The sequence below is a fragment of the Theropithecus gelada genome, chromosome 6 (genome assembly GCF_003255815.1).
Source record: "Theropithecus gelada isolate Dixy chromosome 6, Tgel_1.0, whole genome shotgun sequence".
NCBI classification, from domain to species: domain Eukaryota; kingdom Metazoa; phylum Chordata; class Mammalia; order Primates; family Cercopithecidae; genus Theropithecus; species Theropithecus gelada.
In genome coordinates, this window is record NC_037673.1 from 143,330,516 (window position 1) to 143,354,709 (window position 24,194).

Consider the following 24,194-nt stretch of genomic DNA (forward strand, 5'->3'; position numbering starts at 1 on the left):
TTAAAGAAAATATATTATTAAAATTAATTTCATCTGCTTCCTGTACCTTTCCCCATTTATTTATTTATTTATTTAGAGACAGAGTTTTGCTCTTGTTGCCCAGGCTGGAGTGCAATGGCATGATCTCGGCTCACCACAACCTCTGCCTCCTGGGTTCAAGTGATTCTCCTGCCTCAGCCTCCCGAGTAGCTGGGATTACAGGCATGCGCCACCATGCCCAGCTAATTTTGTATTTTTAGTAGAGACAGGGTTTCTCCATATTGGTCAGGCTGGTCTCGAACTCCCGACCTCAGGTGATCTGCCCACCTTGGCATCCCAAAGTACTGGGATTACAGGCATGAGCCACCACGCCTGGCCTTTTCCTCTTATTTTTAATTGACACATAATAATTGTGCATCATCACGTTTATGGGGCACGCAGTGATATTTCAATATATGTATCTTTCTTCTATTTTTTGAAAATGTGGCCACTGGAAACCTTTTAAATTATGTAGGTGGCTCACATTATATGTCTTTTGGGCAGTACTGTTCTACCTCATGACTGTGGCAGTGGTTACAACACTGTATGCCCTTGTCAAAACATATTGAATTGTACATTTAAAACTAGAACATTTTTTGCCTGTAATCCCAGCACTTTGGGAGGCCGAGACGGGCGGATCACGAGGTCAGGAGATCGAGACCATCCTGGCTAACACGGTGAAACCCCGTCTCTACTAAAAATACAAGAAAATTAGCCGGGCGAGGTGGTGGGCGCCTGTAGTCCCAGCTACTTGGGAGGCTGAGGCAGGAGAATGGCGTGAACCCGGGGGGGCGGAGCTTGCAGTGAGCCGAGATCGCGCCACTGCACTCCAGCCTGGGGCACAGAGCAAGACTCCGTCTCAAAAAAAAAAAAAAAAAAAAAAAAAAAAAAAACTAGAACATTTTTTGAAATGTCAATTGCACTTTATGCAGCTGATTAAATTTAAGGAGACAATCTACATCTAGGAAGACCAGATGAGTTACACTGTAGCAGGAGATAGGACGAGTAACACAGGAAGGGGGTGCCGTAGGGACAGAGGCCTATAGGGAAGACCAGGAAAGGCAAGAGGCTCCTTGGCTGACTGTGGTGACGACAGAAGATAGGGCAGGATGCCATTCCAACAGGGAAGAAGGAAAGTACAGGAGGCTTTTGTGGGTATAAAATGGAATGTTTAGAGCCTAAATTATCAGCTTAAGTCTGAAGACGATTGGATAGGCATGAATTGGCTAAATTACATTTTTTTTCCATCAGCAGACGTAGAAGTTAAAATCTAGAAATAAAGCTGCATTTTTGCACAGGTGAGCTGGCGGACTATTACGACTACATATTTTAAGCCATCTATGTGCGTTTTCCTGAAGCTCAGCTCAAGCAGCTCCTCTCCCAGAGCTTCTCCAGGACGTTGGTTAAAATGAATGTGTTCCCATATGAGTGTTCCCAAAGTTCAGCTTATATTCCTATTATGGAAAATTTCATCTACCCAGGAGCCAAAGAATGTGGATTAATGTCCTTACAGAAGGGCAAAGTCTACAACAGCATCTCTGTGTTGCCTGGTCATCATCAAGTTGGAGAAGGGGCAAAGTACTAGGTGTACCTGAACATCCCCGCAAGAGGCCAGCCCATCAGCTGTAGTGTGGGATGCACTATGCCTCACACTGTTTAAGTTCTCTACTTGGGAGAAACCCCCTTTTCCATTATCCTGTATAAATGTTGTTGATTTGTCAAGGCCCAGCTAAGTTTTTGTCTTTTCCCATACCACTTTCATTTTCTACTACTTTGAAATCCTACACTACTTTATTATTTAGCAATTGTGAGTTGTTCACTGTTGGGTCCTATGTGTTTATTCTGTCTCCTCAACCAAATGGTGAGGTTCTTGGGGGCATGCCTTTCATTTCCGTAGTATGCAGTGCTTTGTTAGCCTTTCAAACTGGCTGATCGAATGTTGGCAGCATTGAATTCCCTAGAAGGAAAAATCATGTTGTTCTTCCTTATCAATAAATATGATCATAGAGAAAAACTGCTGAGCAGAACAGCAGCAGCAACAATTTTATAAGCTTAACCACAGCCACGTTCTTTATATTCATGCTCACATTTTGTCTTCTAAATCAAACGACCTGATACCTATAACCATGCTTCCCCAAGTGACTGGAGGCACCCCAGGGCACCACAGCGAACTTACAGGAAAGCCAAGACAGATTTTAAATTTTTGAGGGAAACGCTTCTGTGATACACCATATAAACTATTAGCTTGAAGTAGATCACAGTTGCAACATTAGAGTGTACTATATGTCAGATCTTTGTAAAGGTTGGCTGTGATGACAACTAAGTATGGTGCAAAATTCAATATGGAAGAGAAAAGTCTGATTCCAAGTTTCAAGGAACTATGTAGCAATCAACAGCCACACACATTCCACTAGTAAGTACTTGGTGTTTACTTAAAAATTAAATTATTGTTTTTTTCTCTCAATATATATATTTCAAAAGACTTCTAAATTTTTTGAACATATATTTGTATACAGCTGTTTGGGCCTAACTACTTAAGAAAGAAATTGTTAGATTTTTTGGTTTTGGCATAGGGGTGTGTTAAACAATTACTGAGACACTAAGGGCTCCATGGACAGAAAAAAGTTTAGCAATCTGCACCCTGTAAGGCTCATATCATTGTTTTCAGGTAGTAGTTGAAGAAGCTGATGACCTAGAGTGTCGAGAAACTTCCCAAGGGCCTACACTAGTCAGTGTCAGACCTGGGATTCAATTCCAGCTTCCCCTCAATATAAAACTCATGCTTTCTTTCTTCTTTTCTTTCCCTCCCTCCCTCCCTCCCTCCCTCCCCAGGGTTTTGCTCTGTTGCCCAGGCTGGAGTGCAGTGCCCTGATCACAGCTCACTGCAGCCTCGAACTCTTGGGCTCAAGCAATCCTCCTGAGTTGCCTCCCGAGTAGCTGGGATTACAGGGGTGGGCTCAACTCATGTTTTTAATCCTGGGTTTACTTTAAGATCCTTCAGATCAGCTTCTGGAGGCAGTCACCAAAGAGAAAGCAGATGGTCCATGGAGAAGTAATAGTGGGAGAAGATTTCCCCTGCGACTAAGAGAGGGCAGTGGGAGGTCACAGAAAGTAGCAGGGTGAGTGACCCTGGCTGTTTCTGACCACCAGCTATTACCACAACATAAATTTACACTGAGGAATTAAGAGACTAACTAGGGGTCCCATGGGGAGCTCATCCATCCTCCTGGACCATGACATTCCGCCACACTAAAATCAGAGGGAAGAGTGGTTAACTTATCAGTAAGTGGAGCAGTTCTTGAATTCAGTTCATTTGCTTCTGGGATATTCTTGGATTTTTATTCCAACCCCAATACACTTCAAGGAATGACAATGTGACCCTTTTCTTGTCCTGATGATCTGGAAGCATTTTCCTCACCATTATGCACATATTACTACCCTCTTAAGAGGTCAGTAAAGCTCTTCATTTCAAAACCTGATTTATTTGCATTCATAATCTCCCTGTTAGCTAGGCAATCTGCATAATAACCTGGCATGAAATATTTTTAACCAGGATTTCCAAAATGTAGAAAGAAGCCTTCATAATAATGGAAGGCATTAACTATCTTAAACAGGAATCCATTTACAGATTAAATTTGCCAAGAGGTCAGCTTGCAGCTGCCACTGTGTTGCAAGCCCACGTGTCCTCTGTGTCACATCCTGTGACATATCTTGAGAAGAGTCAGGGTCTTTTCCAGTCTGCTGGTTCTGTGTTTCAATTAGAATAGATTTAAGAGTCCCCAAGCTCTGGTTTCTAGGTGGCCTTGCACAATATTATTAATAATTCAATCATACCTACGCTGATAACAGATTACATTTCTACCATCCCACAAAAAAGCCCAAACAGATTAAGGACTACCCCTATGGCTAATTTCTTTAGCAGTTTCATATCTGATTGACATCCATTTATCTAATTGCAGCTAGAAGATTTAATTTCCATTTCATTGGCTTAAAATTAATGGGAAAACCCTGTTTATTTTTTAAATATTTGACTCATCCTTTCTCATCTCCTGAATAATGCTGAGATAGTCCATTCTATGGGATGGATTCTACAATATATCAGTTTTCAGCTTGGCTGAAATGAATTCTCTGAATTCTCTGAATTCATTTCAGCCAAGCCTAGCTATTTACAACTTGAAGTCTAACATAAAATTTAATCTTTCATTGCAACTAATTTCATTTTCTCACGAGCCTAATAACAAGAAGGGTAGCAGGGTGTTCATTTAGAATTTCAAAAAATTTTACTGATAGAAAAAAATTTGAAGGCTCTACAGCTATGGATGCAAAAGCTAGTTTGATCATTTATGAGCTACAATGCCCAGAATAGGTTACTTAACCCAGATTTGAGGCAAGGGTGAGACAAGTGTAGTGCCTCAAGTGCAAGATTTAAAGGAAGTACTCACTCTTGGGGTTATGCAAGGTTAGGATAGCACATGTACAAACATGCAGTGAATACCTTTATCCTTAAATTTTGTGCCATATGGCTGTCGCTTCCTTCACTCTAGTCCTGGGAAGATCTCTGACCATTAGTTGCCTCGTCTGCAAAAGGGTGATGGTAATAGCAATCTTCCTCATGGTGGTATAGTGAGGATAAAATGATACAATACACTTAAGCACTTAGAATATTGCCTGTCACACAGTAAGCACTTAATAAATGCTCCATGTTACTATTAATAATATATTACACTGTATTATACAATTTGATCGTGTTACTATATTCTTTCAGCAGTTTCTTTTTTTTTTTTTTCTTTTTTTTTTTTTTTTTGAGACAGAGTCTCGCTCTGTCGCCCAGGATGGAGTGCAGTGGCCGGATCTCAGCTCACTGCAAGCTCCGCCTCCCGGGTTTACGCCATTCTCCTGCCTCAGCCTCCTGAGTAGCTGGGACTACAGGCACCCGCCACCTCGCCCGGCTAGTTTTTTTAAATTTTTTTTTAGTAGAGACGGGGTTTCACCGTCTTCGCCAGGATGGTCTCGATCTCCTGACCTCGTGATCCGCCCGTCTCGGCCTCCCAAAGTGCTGGGATTACAGGCTTGAGCCACCGCGCCCGGCCAGCAGTTTCTTATTTTTTTAAGAAAATAGTATAAAATCATATTTTTAAAAGAATATAGTATAAAATCATCAGCATGTCCCCCAAACCTAGCATAATCTGGCTCCATGTACTTCTCTGTCAATATCTTCTAAAGCTCTCCTTGAAAATCTCACTGGTCTTCCTTTGGGTTCTTAAATAATTTATGTTCCATATTCATCTACCTGTCACAGGGCCTCTGCATAGGCTGTTCCCAGTCTAAAATTATTTTCCATCCCTTTTCATATAGTTAACTCTTCCTCATCTTTTGTATCATAGTTCAATCGTCATTTCCTTAGGGTCCAGATCAGTTCTGTCACACACTTTTTTTTTTTTTTTTTAGATGGAGTCTGGCTTTGTTCCCCAAGCTGGAGTGCAGTAGCATGATCTCAGCTCACTGCAACCTCTGCCTCCTGGGTTCAAGCAATGCTCCTGCCTCAGCCTCCTGAGTAGCTGAGACTACAGGTGCACACCACCATGTCTGGCTAATTTTTGTAGTTTTAGTAGAATCAGGGTTTCAGCATTTCGGCCAGGCTGGCCTTGAACTCCTGACGTTGTGATCTGCCCACCTCGCCCTCCCAAATTGCTGGGATTACAGGAGTAAGCCACGGTGCCCAGCCTCTTGACTTTTAAAATAAATCACAGTTGGTACTTACGGATTTATTTTTCTGATTATTGGATTACTGTCTCCCTATGTCACTAGATGCTAAGTTAGTTCCAAGAGAGCAGAGACCTTTCTGGTTTGGTTGGCAATTTATCCTCACCAGAGCAACATGCAATCAGTAGGTGCATAACAAGTAATTGTTTAAAGAAGGATATAAAAATAATATTGCCACTGGTTATCCTGGCCAGGGACAAGGAAGACACTACGTCATGTGGGAGACTATTGCCTTTTGTATTAAGAGTTCTTACTGCTTGTTTTTTCTCATAGTGAACCCAAATACCTCTTCCCTCTATATGGCCACACCTAGGTCCAATTTTATTTCATAAGCAACCACTTTCTTTGAATATTTTATGAGTTCACAAATACTTGTCAAGTGCCTAGAATGTGTAGCACACTAGGTTTAGTTGGGCATATACAATGAATAAAGGTACACTTCCTATACTTAGGGTTTTTTCAGCACAGTGGAGGGTGAATCACATGCACAAAGCTCTGATTTAAGAAAGTGTAGAGTGTATATTAAGTTCCCTAAGAGGCCAGATGCAGTGGCTCATGCCTGTAATCCCAGCACTTTGGGAGGCCGAGGTGGGCGAATTGCCTGAGCTCAGGAGTTCGCGACCAGCCTGGGCAACGAGGTGAAACTCCGTCTCTACTAAAATACGAAAAAATTAGCCAGGCGTGGCGGCATGTGCCTGTAGTCCCAGCTACTTGGGAGGCTGATGCAGGAGAACTGTTTGAACCTGGAAGGCGGAGGTTGCAGTGAGCCCAGATGGCACCACAGCACTCCAGCCTGGGTGACAGAGTGAGGCTCCATCTCAAAAAAAAAAAAAAAAAAAAAAAAGAGAAAGAGAAAATTTCGTAAGAGAGGTACAGCATACCCTAAAGAGAGTAACCTTATCATCTGAGGAATCAGTGGCCACTTCCTGAATGAGGAGATTTTTCTGAGGTAACATCTGAATAATGAGTGGGAGGTATACACATGAAGAGTGGTGGGGAGACAGTGAGCATTCTGAAAGAAAGAATAGAGCAGGGATACTTAGGCATTATTCATACGCGCAGAGTTGACATATCCATGATCTCTTGTTCTTTCAACTTTCCTTTTCTTTCTTTCTTTCTTTCTTTTTTTTTTTTTTTTGAGACAGAGTCTCCCTCTGTCGCCCAGGCTGGAGTGCAGTGGCGCGACCTCCGCTCACCGCAACCTCTGCCTCCCAGGTTCAAGCAATTCTCCTGCCTCAACCTCCTGAGTAGCTGAGATTACAGGCATGTGCCACCACACCCGGCTAATTTTTTTTTGTATTTTGAGTGGAGACAGGGTTTTACAATATTGGCCAGGCTGGTCTTGAAATTCTGACCTTGTAATCTGCCCGCCTCTGCCTCCCAAAGTGCTGGGAGTACAGGTGTGAGCCACTGCACCAGGCCTCTTTCAACTTTTGATTCATTCATTCATCTGCTTATTAATTCATACCAAACACTAAGTAAGTCTCTTCAATGTGTCAAGTACTACCTTCATATGGGAAAAAAACAAGTCCAAGCTCTTCTGGGGATTATATGCTGGTAAGATCAAATCCTATCGATAGTCAAGAAACTCTCACCTAACTTGCAGGAAATGTTGTTAAAAACACCATGTGTTCAGCCCTGTAGGCAGATACTTGCCTAATGCTTTATTTCAGGCTTTTTTTGGAATGCAGTTGTCCTGAGGAGGCCCTGTCTGCCCATGCAGGTAAGATGTTCTGAAGACAAGAATGAGTTTATATTTGGCGGAAAAGGTCTATTTGCTATGATTTTAGAAGCATAGAGTCAAGTGCTTAAAACACAAAGAGTGCCAAATAAATGTTTGTCCTTGTTATCATTATTATTACCTATTCAGGATGTAGGAGAAGGCAGAGGAAAAGGACTGATGCTTTGGAAGAGGTAGTCTTCACGTGCAGCCACCCCATGTTTAAGAAAGGCAGGGAGGATACTCTCTCCCATTACAGTGCCTGGCCATCTTAACCCACAGTTTCAAAATAGCCCTACATCCAAGGCAGAAACATGCAAGGAAGTTCTATGCTTAGTAAAAATGGAAAGAAATAGAGGCCAACATATAGTTCCAGTAATGACTGATATTCTATTTATATTCTAGGCTTCTTTACTTTTTGATTTTCTCATTTTCAAGGTTTTTTTTTTTTTTAACATCACATTAAAACAGCTCACTCAGTCTCCTGATCTCCAGTTTGCCTTGAGCTGAGGACCCCACAAGGCATGGTTCTTGGTTTGTGTGTTCATCTTTATTTTGAAAAACATAAACTGAATTAAGAGATGGAAAATTTGAGGAATGCTCTCTAATACCATAAATATACATTGATTACTGCCCAGTCACTCAACTTTAAGGACTAAAAGCTAAACTCTTAAATCCTTTAGTGAATTAAACTGTAAGAAGGGATACTTAAAGGTGATGGGACTATTTGCTCCCCATTTACCTCCTACGTCCTACTAAAATGAACCTAGCTCAGTGCTTTTCACTTTTTACTTATGTAGCCTTTGGTAGGATTTTTGTTCTGGTCAATCCAACTTCAAATCTATGAGGTTATAAGGAATCAGCAAAGAAAATGACATATGGTGGAGAGCAGGTGGCTTTGAGAGGCAATATTAACTATGTATATATGAAATCACAACAACTATAAATATTTAATTTCCAAGGTTTGAAAGAGAAAAGAGGGTTTCTTTGAAAGTGGACTTTAATGCATATGTAAATTAATTACAACTCATGACATTCATTATTTCAGAAAATGATGCAATAATTTAAAACCAATATTGACAGTTTGAATGTTACAATACTTTTAAAGATTTATTGCTGTATATTTTTGCTTCCTATTAAAGAAGACCTTCTATTATGAGCAGGATGAAATGCAAAATAGAGGCCACATGGTTTCTGTTTGTCAAGCTTGTGTAACTTGGACTCAGAGGAGTTCATCCATGGCGTCCTTTGGGAAGCAGTGGTTAGGGTGGTGGCAGTTTACACAGTTATCCCACTGCACTGCATCCTGGTATGTCATTACAGCCTATGTAAAGATCACCTCCAAAAGTTAATGACTTGTATGATTTCCTGGACACCATACTAATCTCTGGTGATCTTCAACCTTAGTATGTATCTATATTAACAAATTTGATCTCCTGACATAATCAGCTTTTAAAAGTACTTAAAATCTGGGAACCAATTAGGCATTCACATGGTATAAAGGAGCTATTGCTGCAAAAAATGTTGTTGTCCTGGTTAGCCCTAATTTAAGGATGAGACATGAGTAGATGGGAACACGGGCAAAGAATAAAGGTCATGTGTTGATGAATAAAAATAGGGTTGGGTTTTATGAACAAAGCCATTTCTTTGGCTACATGATGTAGACAGCAGATTTGGTAGCCCAAATGGAAGATCCAAGACCTAGTGGGAGTTGGCATATCTTTTGTGGTACAATTTAGGGCCAAGATACTCTAAGTCTCTCTCCAGCTCAAATGTATCTCCCCAACCAGTCTTCCACTTTCAGCATTAGAATCAACAGTGGCTTCCAAAAAGGTCATTTTCATAAAGATGTTCTGGTTAAAATACACACATTAGAGAGCTAAAAAATCAAGATGTCGTTTTTTTCTCTTTTCTTTTATTCTCCATATCAATTTTAACAGAAGATTCAAGGTTTTATGTACTACATTGCTCTCAGATATATCCTTATCTATCTTCAGTACTACCAGTCTGGTCCAAGCCACCATCATCTTTCATCTGGGCTTGGTAACACCCTCCTCACTGGTTTTCTTACATCCCAATTTTGCCCCTTGAAATTTGCTGTACTCTGCCAAATAGCCAGAAAAAAATTTTAAAAAATGTGAATCAGATCATGTCATTCTTCTACTTAAAATTCTCCAATGTCTACCTCCTGGACTCAGAGTAAAATTCAAATTGCTCACCCTGGCTTCAGTGCAAAACATTCTTCTTATAGCCCTTTGCATGCCTACCTCTCTCTCATACATACATCATCTTCCCCTCCTACTCAATAAATCCAAAGAAGTCATCCTACCTATTTACACACACACACACACACAAACACGTACACATGTGTGCAATTTACATACCCCTCCCCCATTGCTATTCCTTCATAACAATTGCCACTTGTGAAATTTCAGCACTCCAGGCATTCATCCCTCTGTCCTGAAGATGTTGTCCCTTTATCCTAAGTTTAGTTGTCATACTCAGGTGCAGATTTAGAGAAAGAATCATTGTATTTCCTTAATGACTGACTCATAGATTCACTGGCCTTTGTTCCTTTCCAGGATACCATTCTATTTGGTTTATATATTATGCTACATTCTGAGTCACTACAGCAAAAATCACTGTTGTTGGGTCCTTCTTCTCTGCCCAAATTCTTGTGCTTGCTTCCTCCTTGCTAATATTTAAAAATCATTAACCAAGACAAAAAAAAAAAAAAACAAAAAACAAAAAACTTCTCCATTTCAACACTGTTACTACATCTTTCTCTTCTCATCCTTTTTTGCAATGAAACTCTTTTAAGAAAACTTACTGCCTCATTACTCTGAATTCTCACCCTCCAGGGCTGATGGAAAAGTCATGTTTTTAGAAACTGGACTTGTAAGATGCATGACTTTCACTTTGGGGCGAGCTATGTTTCCCGTTAAACTAAAAGCTCCTTGAAGACAATGCATTAGTATAGCATCTCTAAAGAAAATAAAAAATTGTATCACTTTGAAGAGGTTTGCACAGCATCTGACCCATGGTTTGTACTCAAATATTGGTTTTGAAACACCACATTAACCACAACAAAAAGGTGCAAAAGGTTAATACTTTTAAAAGGCATTTCAATTTTTGAGTTATTCAAGTTCTTTTCAACCCAGAAGAGTGAAAACAAGGAAAATCCTAACCACACGTTACCACCTTTTTTTTTTTTTTGACTGCTCAGAGAAAGTTCTATCTCTTTGAGTATATAGTAGGTCTCATTATATATTTAATCAAATGATTTCAAGTATGCATGCTGGGCAGAGAGTGACAGAGAGAAATAAAGCAAGTGATTTTCCTTCATTCTTCTTTATCTGTCTTGGTTGCTGTCATACTCCTACAGCCAAACCCAATATCTGACACATGACTGGCACCTGAGATATGTGAAATAAATGAATGAATGTATGCAGCTAATACATGACAGAGTATTCCAAGCCAGGTTTTTTTCTGATTAAAAGCCTGTGTCCCACAACCAAACTGTATTGACTTCCCTCATCCATCTGAGTGAGTTCATACTCACTCAACTCCAAACAACAGCTCCAGATCCTTGCTATGTAGTTGAGTGTTTAATGTTTGATCTGTAGACTATGCCAGAATAGCAACTCTACAGGCTAAAAGCTCAGTAGTTTCAATTTTGTGACTTGTAATATGAAAAAATGTTGGGCACTGAATTAAACATTTATTTAGAAAATTAAATTAAACCAGTTTGCATATCATGGCAGCCACTGATATAGCTCTGCCTCTTAATAGCTGTGTAACTTTTGATAAGTTACTTAACATCTTAATCATGAATTTGCCCATCTAAAAAATGGGCTTAAAAATATAAGTAATTACCAAAGATATCTTTGTGAGAAGTGAAAAAACAAAGGTAAACTGCATAATATGTGGCACATAATCAGGCCTTAAGTGAAGGTTATAGCAATTATTACAAATAATCCCTACATTATAGGAATTATTTGGGTTTCTGAAAAGGTGGCTTGGCAGAAAAGATGAAAATCTCTTCTTTTGAGTCTATTTGCTCATTTAAATTTAGTGGCAAAAGCAAGCTGCATCATAGTTACTCCTGTAATAACCAGCGACATGGGCTCTACACCCTGCCTGGCACAGGCTGCCTTTGCTGTGCACTGTAAAGCCTTTACCAGGCCCAATGCAGTGGGAAGCACAGAGTGGGTGCTCAAGAAATGCTTGTGTCTTCTGGTGCCACTTTTTGATCCTTGCTGTATACCCTCCTCAACTGCCATTATCTGTGTTTGTGCTTTTGTCACCAAGTGCCTGCCTCAGTAAAAGGTCATTCCTTGTATAGCATTATATATGAGCCTCAGAGCCAAAAAAAATGTTTATTCTGCTCATTGGTGTCTATCAGTTTAAGAAATCCATTTTATAAGTAAAGATCTTCATTGATAGAGAGGTGCAAAGTTACGCCCAAGGGCACACAATTAATGGTAGAGTTGGTTCTAGAACCTAATTGACCTGGTCCCTTCACATTTTTTATGAATACGATGGGTTACACATAAATAAACAATGTATCTTCTGCCTCACAGTCAATATTCTAATACCACAGTGGCTGACAAAATCAAGCATTTCAATTCTTTAGTCCAATCTTATTTCATAATCTATCTGTAGCAAGTTCTGAGGTGAAGGAATGTGAGCAGTCTAATGAACTTAGAAATGATGAGTTTTGCTTTCCTCACCTTTTACTGAGTCCTGTTGTTTTATTTGCTACCCAAGGATGCAAAGTATTTATTTCACAGTAAAATGCCAAGCAATCTGACATCTCCTCCTGGTTAAAACAAAGTCATCTCAATGCAGATGGATACATGTCATTATGCAAGCTATCTGCTTTTCAGAGCTGCTGCCTCAAACTTCCTGCAGTAAGATGTCCCCTCATACTCCCTGCAGTACCCCACCCCTGGCCCTGGCTTTCCTTGAAAACATATAATCTTGTCTACCTGCATTTTTGTATGTTTAGGCTCTAGCAAAGAATCCATTATGAAAATGACAGAACTGCCAGAAAGAATTATGACTTCACTGCTTAACAAGCTGTGAATTCACTGTGGAGGTAGCAAGGCAGAGAAGCAAAGAAACAGGAGGAAGAATATACCTGAAGGAAAACTCGCCTTGGGCTTCGCATTACTGCAAGTTGAGAATGGTTTTCCCAGCCTTTCAGGATTTACATGTTTCCTCCACCACAAACTACTTAAGTTTCTTTCCATAGTGCGGGGCAGGATTTTTACCTTTTACCTAAAGTTGGTAATACTAAGAATGATGAAGTTGATGATAATGACAGTTTGAATTTATTGAAAGGTTAATAGGTACCAATAGTAGGCTAAGCATATGTGCATATTATTTTATTCAATACTCACAACTTCTCTATATAGTACTCCCATTTAAATCCTTAAGGACTTCCCGTTGCCTTTAGGATAAAGTCCAAATGTTTTAACACAGTTTATGAGACTCTCTAAGATTCCATGAACTTTCGCCTCTCTCTCAACTTCATCTAACACCACTCTGCACCTTTCTGGAATGGTCTGGTCTCATCTATACTTTTGGTTCTTCCAGTGTTTATACTTTGTCTTGCTTATAGGCCTTTAAATACATTCCCTTGTAACCACATTACTCCTACTAGTCACCAGATTATCTCATACCTCCCTTTAAGACCTTACTATTTTTTTTCCTAGAGAGGCTATCTCCAACCCCTAAGCTAGTTAAGTTTTCCCTGTTGTTTGCTTCCAAGGTTCATTCATGGTGAAAAAAGAGGAAAAACTCTTTTGTAACTCTATACTTGAAATGACTATTTAAATATGCACCTTTTCTGTGAGATTTAACCTCTACGAAGGCTGACACCATGTCTTCTAATTCACAGTTGTTTCACTAGCCTCTAGCTGAATGCCTGACACAGAGTAGACTTTGAATAAATAATTAGAAATCAATCATATGCAAAATCTATATATGAATGTTCCCATTTATTAGATGAGGAAACAGGTTAAGAGGAGTTAAATAACTTGCCCAAAGACATAGTTAGCATATGGTGAAGCCAAGCTTTGAATCAAGAACTGATGTCAAAACTCATGTTCACAATTACTCTATAACACTGTCTTCTCCAAATTCCCTCCAGTTATCACAGGAAAAATAAAGTATATTTCTATAGGATATGTGTCTTACAGAAAAATTTGGTAGAAAAAGCTCCCAGGATTCAGGGACGTGATCTTTCTCCCATCTGATTTCAGAACTACATAAAATAAGCTGGATGATTTAATATCTTTCTGCACCCTGGGCATGATGGTATACCTCTCCAAAATCTGGTTTCTGCTTCTCAACTATAGGTGGTAGTGGATAATAGGCAACCTATAGCTACAGCTGTTAGTCCTTCCCACAGATCAACATGCAAAAAGGAAAGTGAGTTTCTCACATTCTAGAGAGATGTTGCCCAGGCAACAAAGACAAAGCCAGAGCAACAGACCACCCAGCTGAGAGAGGCTCTGTCTTCCGCACATCCTCCCATACCAGTGCCTACTTTTGTGGGGCAGCAGATGACTATGTTCATACACCCTTTTAATGGGGTGCCCCTGAAGGACTCACCTGCCCCAACTGCACACAGTTGGCAAAGACATCTCCATGAATAGCCCAAACAATAGCTCCAGATTCTTGCTATGTAGCTGAGGGTTTAACGTTTAATCTGTAGACTATGCCAGAATAGCAACTCTACAGGTGAAAAGCTCAGTAGTTTCATTTTGTGATTTGCAATAAGAAAAAAATTTGGGCACTGAATTAAACATTTATTTAGAAAATTAAACTAAACCTGTTTACATATCATGGCAGCCACTGATATAGCTCTGCCTTTTAATAGCTGTGTTACTTGACAAGTTACTTAACATCTTAGTCATGAATTTGCCCATCTAAAAAATGGGCTTACAAATATAAGTAATTACCAAAGATATCTTTGTGAGAAGTGAAAAAACAAAGGTAAACTGCATAACATGTGGCACATAATCAGGCCTTAAGTGAAGGTTATAGTAATTATTACAAATAATCCCTACATTATAAAAATTATTTGGGTTTCTGAAAAGGTGGCTGAACAGAAAAGATGAATAATCTCTTCCTTTGAGTCTATTTGCTCATTTAAATTTAGTGGCAAAAGCAAGCTGCATCATAGTTACTCCTGTAATAACCAGCGACATGGGCTCTACACCCTGCCTGGCACAGGCTGTCTTTGCTGTGCACTATAAACCCTTTACCAGGACCAATACAGTGTGAGGCACACAGTGAGTGCTCAAGAAATGCTTGTTGAAGCTGTCAACCATGGGCCGTGCAGGCAGTTTAAGGCACAGTAGGCATCTGGATCTTTAAAGGAAATGGTACTGTTCTAAGAGTCATTAAATGAGTTCTTCAGGGAGGGCAGTAACAATGTGCCATCTGATTGCTTTGTTCAGAAGTACTTTCCGACTGAGTTAACCTACTAAAGACGCTGTTCTTTGCTGCATAACCTCATGACTGCCAGTCCCTGCTAGGAAGTGGCTTTTCATGATGGCTTGCTGGTACATGTGTACATGGAAGGAAGAGGCTGGCTACAGGGGAGAGAGCCCCAGAGCAGAATGAAGCTCCTGCCAACCTGCTCCAGCACGCTGCTCCAGCACACTGTTATGTCCTTTTATGCTGTGTGTGTGTGTGTGTGTGTGTGTTTGTTTTGTAGGGGAGTGGGTGGGTATATCTGCAGTACCCCCTACGTTTGAAAAACAGGTCTGAATCTCATAGAATTCTATTAGAAAATCATTCCTCAAGCATAACTTAATTTTCTGAAAGTATTTTATCCTTTCACCACCAAAACCTCTTTGGAGAGAATTAAAATGGAAAAATGTGTAAATAAGTACATCTCTAAATTAAACCATTTCTGCCTGAGCAGACCTAATTAGCCTTTTCTAGGGTGCAGAGTACAGTATGTTGTCTCTGGTCTTTGTTCTTCAGTAAAAGACTTCAGAGGGGAAAACTATTCTAGAGTGAGTAGCCTCCAAATGTTAGTTTTGCAAATCTAACACTAGTGACTCATTAATATTTGTAAATCATCTAGATTTTGCTATTTTGAAAAAGAAACCCCAAGTGCTAATTAATAAAAGATATCATGTCTTATTAACGTTCACATAGTAATTACCAAAATCACAAATTCATCTGCTAAGTAGTCAGCAAACAAGACAAATGACTGTGCTCAGTTGAACAGATTATCAAATACCTTTGGGAGTACAACCTAATAGCCCCAACTAAACCATGAATCAAGCAGCTACTCCTTTTGCTACATGGACAGGCAATAACAATTTCATCTCTCATGTGAGGTGGGACAGAGCAGTGGAGACATCCAGCAACTCGCCTTCTCTAGAGCACACGTGCTTATGCAAGTGTCAGTGTTGCTCATGTATCTTTCTCTTACAACCTTTTACTGACACTTAAGATTTCATTTCTTAGCGAGACATGAGAAAAGACTCAAAAGATGTCACCTAAAGTTAGACATCATCCTGCTAGCTTCTGCATGTAAAATACATATTGGTGAGCCTTCTCAGCTCTCAACATGGAGAAGAAATTTCATCTTCCTGTGAACTTCTATATCAGTTCATCTCTGCTTCTCTTCTGACACTCATTACCTGTACACATTCCACACCTCCTCCCCTAGAAAGGCATCTCAAGAACACAGACCATGTCTCACTAGCCATTCAAGTATAACAACAAGTACTACTACTATTAATTAAGATACCTACCATTTCTTATGACTATAAGTGTGCAAGTCACTTGGATGAATGCTTTATTTAACTTTTATTTCTTCTTGTCATTTAATATTTACAACAGCCACTTAAGGTAGGTTTATCCTCACTTTACCACGAAGCAACTGAGGCTAAAAGAGGCTGAGCGACAGAACTGGGATTCATCCCTAGGTCTGAAAGATTCTAAAGCCTTTGCTAACCTGTATGCTAAACTGTACCTATGCTAAACTGTACCTATCTAATATGGTGCCTAGTTGAGGGTTAAGTACACAGCAGACATTGATAAATGGGAGAATGAATGAATATCTTAATATCAATTAGCTTCTGCATCCCCTTGGTAGTTAAGATTAAACCTTTGCACTTTCTGCTTTTCTGTTTTCTTCCAGGTGTGCATGATATCAAGGATTATTGTTAGTACTGTGTATCAAAATGAAAGCTCTCCTTACCTTTTTTATATCAGAAAATAAACACCTCTCCAGGACTCTCCCTCCTAGTTCAGAGTCTGCCAGGATGATATTCACTATTGGACACATTTGATGGCTTTTCATTTGTATTGGTGTTACTCACATGTTGGAGTAAGCTAGATGGTAGGAAGCAGCCTAATGTTCTTGGCACCTCCTCCCAGCTCTCTTCAACATCCTAGACTCTATAGCACATGGGGCAGGGAGCTCAGGGTCTGGTGGCCACTGACTTCACAATAGTCAATGTTTCCTATTGGTGGGGTAATGGGCTTTTGCTAGTTTAACCCTCTCAGTACATAGCATTCTCCCACTACCCTGGTAACAGTACCTTTACCATACAGCCCACGTGCTTGGAGGAAGTACACCCTACTCACAGTTCTAGAGTAGAACTCTGGGTGGTTTAAGCCCATCAGCACATCCGATTGGCTTTGCTGCAGTGATTAGTTCAAATCAGAAGACTCAGTTCAGGCCAGTGAGAAATAAGGAGGTGTTTGCTGGGGCTTCTGGGAAAAAATCCTTCCTGGCTCAGAGAACTACGAGGGAAGAGGTTCTCTCTCCCTGTTGGAGATTCATGTAGAATGATAAAGATCCAGAAGGTACCGGAAATAATTTTGGAAGTATAATGGAATCCAGCTTTAGGAGTAAGCGAAATGTCATAGAAAGCCAAGAAGAAAAATGTAAAAAAAAAAGCATTTGATGACATAGGTGAGCCATCATGTAATCAAGCCTTGCTCCAAGGCTTTGACAGCTCCAGGTGTTTCAGCTACATAAGAGTCTACATTTCTTCTTTTTTTGTTTAGCCGGTTTTGAGCCAGATTTTCTCTGACTTGACACTAAAAGATTCACAATATACCTAGGTGACAACTTTGATTGTTTCATGCTCATCCTCATATTTACTTTCCTTTTTTCCAGAAAAACAAGTATGACAGAGGTCTGAAGGACCAGGGGGGACCACTTACCAGCTCATCACAAACTTGAAACAGGCAAAATGTACCTGTCAGAGCCTAAGTAGAACCGGATTGCATGATGTATGGCAATGATCTTCCAGAGTGCTATCAAGAGTATTTGACACTAGTGAACTGTGTTTGAGTCAATTCTCTCTATGGCAGTAACAAAGCCTAATTATGAAAGCATGATGAGATCATTGCGCAGTTAGATCATTGCACCATTGGCATTCCTAATAAACAGATCAGCTTAGCCCAGCACAATCCCTAGTGAGTTTGTGGGAAACCCTTCTTGGGTTTCACATATATTGAACATTTTCAAATGAATTAATGAATGGTAGGAGTGCAAATTAATTCAGCCATTATTGAAGACAGTGTGGCAATTCCTCAAAGACCTAAAAGCAGAAATACTATTTGACCCAGCAATCCCATTACCGAGTATATACCCAAAAGAATATACATCATTCTATTATAAAAGACACATGTGCACATATGTTTATTGTAGCACTATTCACAATAGCAAACACATGAAATCCACCCAAAGACCCATCAATGATGGACTGGATAAAGACAGTGTGGTACATATACACCGTGGAATACTATGCAGCCACAGAAAAGAAGAAATGGTAGTTCGTTCCTTTGCAGGGACATAGGTGGAGCTGGAGGCCATTATCCTTAGCAAACTAACACAGGAACAGAAAACCAAATACAGCATGTTCTCATAAGTGGGAGCTAAATGATGAAAACACATGGACACATAGAGGGGAACAACACACACTGGGGCCTTTTGGAGGATGGAGGGTAGAAGGAGGGAGAGGATCAGGAAAAATAACTAATGGGTACTAGGCTTAACGCCTGGGTGATGCAATAATCTGTACAACAAATCCCATGACACAAGTTTACCTATGTAACAAACCTGCACTTGTACCCGTGAACTTAAAATAAAAGTTAAAGAAAATAGCAGGTACTTAGATAATGATGCTCTTCTCTGACACCCCCGTGCTGTCTTTGCTTACAAGGACAGTTGCAACTGAAAAGCACAAAGTCAGCACAGATAAGGGAATTACAGGTTTCAACGCAAAACCATCTGCACCAAAGTATAATGGTAGCTGCCTAAAGTTGAAGTAACACCTTGGATCTGGTCTCTTGGACTTCTGGTTGTGAAGGATGGGCCCTTCCCAAGTACTGGAGATTTTGGGTACAAGGATAAGAAAGGACAGGACAACAGGGAGGCACCAAAGGGGGTTTATCCAGAGAGTGAGAAAATGGGATACCTCTTGCTTTTTATTAGGGCCAGCTTCATGGATGAACAACTTGCCTAGTCACACAGGACCCTGTGGTCCGAAGGGCCTCCTTTTTTAGCTTTATGATCTGCTTTCACCATCCTGAAATTTGAAATACTTTTTGAATAACGGCCCATACATTTTCATTTTGCTTTGTGTCCAGAATTATGTAGGCCATCCTGCTTGTTATAGATTTTTAGTTCCCTCTTCACTAAAAATCACAAGGAGCAAAAAGAATAACAGTTCTACCAAAGACCTGCCTTAGATTTTCTGTCTTTTGTCTTTCTACTTGATTGCTTTCTTTGTTTTGAATAAATATTTTTAATGTGCCATTTAAATTGTCCCCTTAATTTACCATATTTTCATGTTATTTTCTTAATAATTGCTCTAGGATTACAATATACATTTTATTACTTTTTAAAAAATGTTTAATTACACTTTAAGTTCTGGGATACATGTACAGAATGTGCAGGTTTGTTACATAGGTATACACGTGCCATGGTGGATTGCTACACCTATCAACCTGTCATCTACATTACACATTTCTCCTAATACTACCCCTCCCCTATCACCCCATGCCCTGACAGGCTCCAGTATGTGATATTCTTCTCCCTGTGTCCGTGTGTTCACATTGTTCAACTCCCACTTATGAGTGAGAACATGCAGTGTTTGGTTTTCTGTTCTTGTGTTAGTTTGCTGAGAATGAGGGTTTCCAGCTTCATCCATGTCCCTGCAAAGGACATGAACTCATCGTTTTTTATGGCTGCATAGTATTCCATGGTGTATATGTGCCACGTTTTCTTTATCCAGTCTATCATTGATGGGCATTTGGGTTGGTTCACAATATGCATTTTAATGTATCATGATCTTCTTTTGGTTAACGGTAATTTAACTCCAGAAAATATAAGAACTTTGCTCCAATATAGTGCCATTCCCTCCTCCCTCCTTTGTGCTATTACTATCCTATACACTAAATCTATACATGTTACAAACCCAATACTACAATGTTAAAATTATTGTTTCACACAATCCTATGTCTTTTAAAGAAATTGAGAAAAAATATATTTTATGGAATCTTTTATACTAACTCACATACTTATCATTTACAGTGCTCTTCATTTTTTTCCTGTGGATTTGTGTTACCTTAGAGTACCATTTCCTGAAGGTCTTCCTTCCTTCGGTACATCTTGTAAAACAGGGCTGCTAGCAATACATTTGCTCAGTCTCTGTTTATCTGAAAATGTCCTTATTTTGCCCTCATATTTGAAGGATAGTTTTGTTAGATACAGAATTCTTGTTTGACATTGTTTTCTTTTTGCACTACAGATTTGCCATTATTCTTCCTTCTGGCATCCTTGGTTTTAGATGAAAAGCCAGCTTAATTGCATGGGTGCTCGCCTTTCTATGGTGTGTTCTATTCTTCTTGCTGCTTTCAAGATTTTCTCTTTGGATTTGGTGTACAACAGTTTGAAAATGATGTGTTCAAGTGTGGATCTATTTGTGTTTATCCTGTTTGGGTTTATTTGAGCTACTTGGGTATATAGATTAATTTTCTAAAAAACCAAATTTTGGAAGTTTTGGCCATTATTTTTTCAAATAGGGTTTTTGTCCCTTTTTCTTCCCTCCTTCTGACATTCCCCTGATGTGGTGGTTTTTGTGCTTGATCTTGTCCCACAGGTTTTTGAGGGTCTGTTAATTTTACTGCAGTCTGTTTTCTCACCATTCTCTAGATTGAGTAATTTCTATTGATTTATAGTTCACTGATTCCTTATTCTCTCTCAAACCTGTTGTTGAACTCTCTAGTGAAATTTTTTTTATTACCGTTATTGTACTCTTCAGTTATAGAATTTTCACTTGGTATTTTTAAAATAAATTCAACATCCTTATTAAGAATCGATTTGTTGATCTCTTGTTACCCCACTTTTCTTTCATTCTTTAAGCATGGTTTGCTTTAGTTCTTTGGAAATATTTATAATAGCTGCCTTGAAATTTTTGCCCACGAATATTTGGTAACACTTACAGAGTTTCTATTAACCGTTTTTCTTTTCTTAAGTATGGGCCACGCTTTCTTTTCTTAAAAATGCGACATTTAAGATAACACATTGCAACTACCCTGAATTCTGATATTTTTTTCCCTTGATGGTGGCTGTTGCTGGTATTTTGTTTGTAACTTGCCTGGACTAAATCCGTGAAATCTGTTTCCCTAGGCTACTAATGCCTATGCTAGTTTAAAATATATATACATTCCTGATTTTATTTTTTATTTATCTACTTTTTTTTTTTTTTTGAGACGGAGTCTCGCTCTGTTGCCCAGTGGAGTGCAGTGGCATGATCTCAGCTCACTGCAAACTCCACCTCCCAGGTTCACTGCATTCTCTTGCCTCAGTCTCCCATGTAGCTGGGACTACAGGCCCTGATTTTATTTTTAACCTTGGCTTGCTAGAGTTTGCTCCTGTGTCTGTACAGCCTTAGTGGTCAGTTCATGATTGAACATCATTTATGTTCAAACACCTTAAACCACTAAGGTTTCCATCCTTTGCCCTTTTTTACCTATTTTCAGGTAGAGGAACATATACAAAGTTCAGGCTCTTTTCAAGCTCCCCTGAGTCTGGTATCTGCTGGACTTTTTTGAGTCTCCTATGCACACACATTGAGACTTTGGATTAACCAGAAGCATATAAAGGGCTTCTGTCCCTTCAGTCTCCACTGCCCATATGCACAGCCTCAGCCAGCAATATGCTGTCTCTGACCACAACCGCAACTTCAGGCTGCTGGAGCCGATGGCCCTTCCAACTCACTCCCGTCCAAGATGATCATTTCTATTGACAACTTTGCTTGGTGTCTGTACTGCCCAGCTCTTCAAACTGGTTGAGTCTCCTTCAACATCTACAGAGAAGCTACTGGTCATCATGGCTTGCTGTACGTTGGCAGAACCTATAGGCTGGGTTGAGGTGGATGAGAGGAGGCCTAGGTCAGAACATCTCAGATTCCCAGTGTTTCTGAGTGATGTCCCATGCTTTTAAAAAAATAAACACTTCTCAGATTGTCACAGGACTTTGGTTGATTTCCAGAGCACAAATAGTTGAAGTTTCCAACTTTCCATAGCTCTATCACTGCATTTTGGGAAGAGGATTTACCCAACCTCCTCCTAGAGTCATGGCTAAAAGTCCACTCTTTGCCTTGGGTTTTGACTTGTCTCTCTCTTCTTCCTTCATTGTTCCCCTTTCACACACTTAAGTCCAACACATGCTAGTGGCTCTAGAGCAATAAAATCTTTCTTGTGTGTGTAAGATAACTTCAGCAACAGATTATTTAGTACGATTGATATAAACCACACAGATTAACTTGCAGCAAGTCAAAAGCATTCAGTGAACTCTCTAAACACTGCTTGCCATCTATCCTCAGGCTTGTGGCCTTTCCTGCAGGCAAGGAGTGGCAGATATCTGATGCTGCCTGCATGCTGTTACACCTGTCACAACTCTAGCACACATCACTAAACGACTGTGACTTTCTTCCCCACTAACCCTAGACATGGTCTCAGAATCTTCCTCAGACAGAACTCCAGGCAGCCATTATGTGGTTCAGAAGATGAGACCTCATAGTCATACCTTCTTCTTCTTCTTTTTTTTTTTTTTTTTTGAGATGGAGTCTTGCTCTGTCACCCAGGCTGGAGGGCAGTGGTGCGATCTCGGCTCACCGCAACCTCTGCCTCCCAGATTCAAGCGATTCTCCTGCCTCAGCCTCCAGAGTAGCCAGGATTACAGGTGCCTGCCACCATGCCTGGCTAATTTTTGAATTTTTAGTAGAGATGGGGTTTCACCATGTTGGCCAGGCTGGTCTTCAACTCCTGACCTTGTGATCCACCTACCTCGGCCTCCCAAAGTGCTGGGATTACAGGTGTGAGCCACCGTACCTGGCCACCTTCAAGTCCCCAAAGCTGAAATGTATAATTCATCACACTATCTGCTGTGCTTCCACATATCAGTCAAGGCTTGGGGTTGGTTTCCTGAGGAACATGTCTTTTTTTACTTGTGCCTCAAGCTCAGCTCCTGTGACAGTTTTTCTTCTGAACATTTGCACTTACTCCTTTGGTGATTTCATCGATTTTCATGATTTTAAATCCCATCCATTTATTGGCCCTTTTCAGGTTTATGTATTTTTTAGATCAGATCTCTCCCCCAAACTCCAACTCTCTACATACCATCTCCACTTAGAAATCTAATGGACACCTCTAAGTCACCATACCCAAAACTGAACTGTTCCTACCTGGGGCGTCTTCAACCTATAGGCTTTTTCCATCTTGACTGATATTCATTCATCTGCTCAGATGCTCAGACCAAAAAAAAAAAAAAAAATCGATTTATTCTTAATTCTCTTCATTCTCTCTCACACCATCAGGAAATTCTGCTGGTTTTACTCTAAAAATAAATCAGAACCCTGTGCCTTCTTACCACTGTCACTGCTACCATCCTAGTCTGAGAAATACCATCTTTCACAGGACTATTGCAACTGGTTTTACTACTTCTAACTTCGATCTCTCATATTCCATACTCAACATGGCACCCAGAGTGATCCTTAAACCTTGGTATACTATACTCAACATCGTAGCCAGAAAGATCCTTTCGAAAAATGAGGCTGATAGTGTTAGTTTTGTACTCAAAACATTCCGGTGGCTTCCCATTTCGCTTAGGGAAAAAGCCAAAGGTTTTCCAGTGACTTACAATACTCTACATTGTCTGTCTTGCCACCCTCTTCAATTCACTTATCTTTCACTACACTGCCTCTTACTCTTTTCCAGCCTTGCTGGCATCCTTAATGCTTCTGGAAAACATGATACTGGCTTTTTGGAGCCTTTGCATTGGCCATTTTCTTTTCCTGAAATCCTCTTCCTTCAAATATCCAAGTGACTAATTCTCTCACTTCCTTCAAGTCTTTGCTCAGATGTCACCTTCTCAATGAAGCCCACCTTGTATTTATAATTGCAAACCCTATCCTTCCCATCTGTGTGTCCCCACTGCCCCCCCTACCTCTCTCCTTCCACATCCCTCTCACTCATTCCCACATTTCTATTCTTTTCATAGCATATTACTTTTTACTATATGATTTACTTATTTCCTATCCTTAATGTTTGTCATCTGTCTCCTCCTTCTCTAGAATGTAACTCAAAAAGGGTGGGGACTTTTGTTCAGTGACATATCATTTCACAGTTTCTAGAA

General features: G+C 40.0%; 1 protein-coding gene and 1 long non-coding RNA gene across 7 annotated transcripts in view; both read right to left on the bottom strand.

The window, feature by feature from the left end:
- Positions 1 to 24,194, bottom strand: part of PPP2R2B (protein phosphatase 2 regulatory subunit Bbeta) — a 476,090-nt gene that overhangs the window by 307,407 nt on the left and 144,489 nt on the right. The gene's annotated exons all lie outside the window — the stretch shown is intronic.
- On the bottom strand, positions 8,585 to 13,946 carry LOC112626232. The gene is made up of 4 exons (XR_003119843.1): positions 13,832 to 13,946; positions 12,785 to 12,799; positions 12,235 to 12,323; positions 8,585 to 8,825 (listed from the first exon to the last, which is right to left on the bottom strand). It is a non-coding gene; the product is annotated as an uncharacterized LOC112626232 (long non-coding RNA).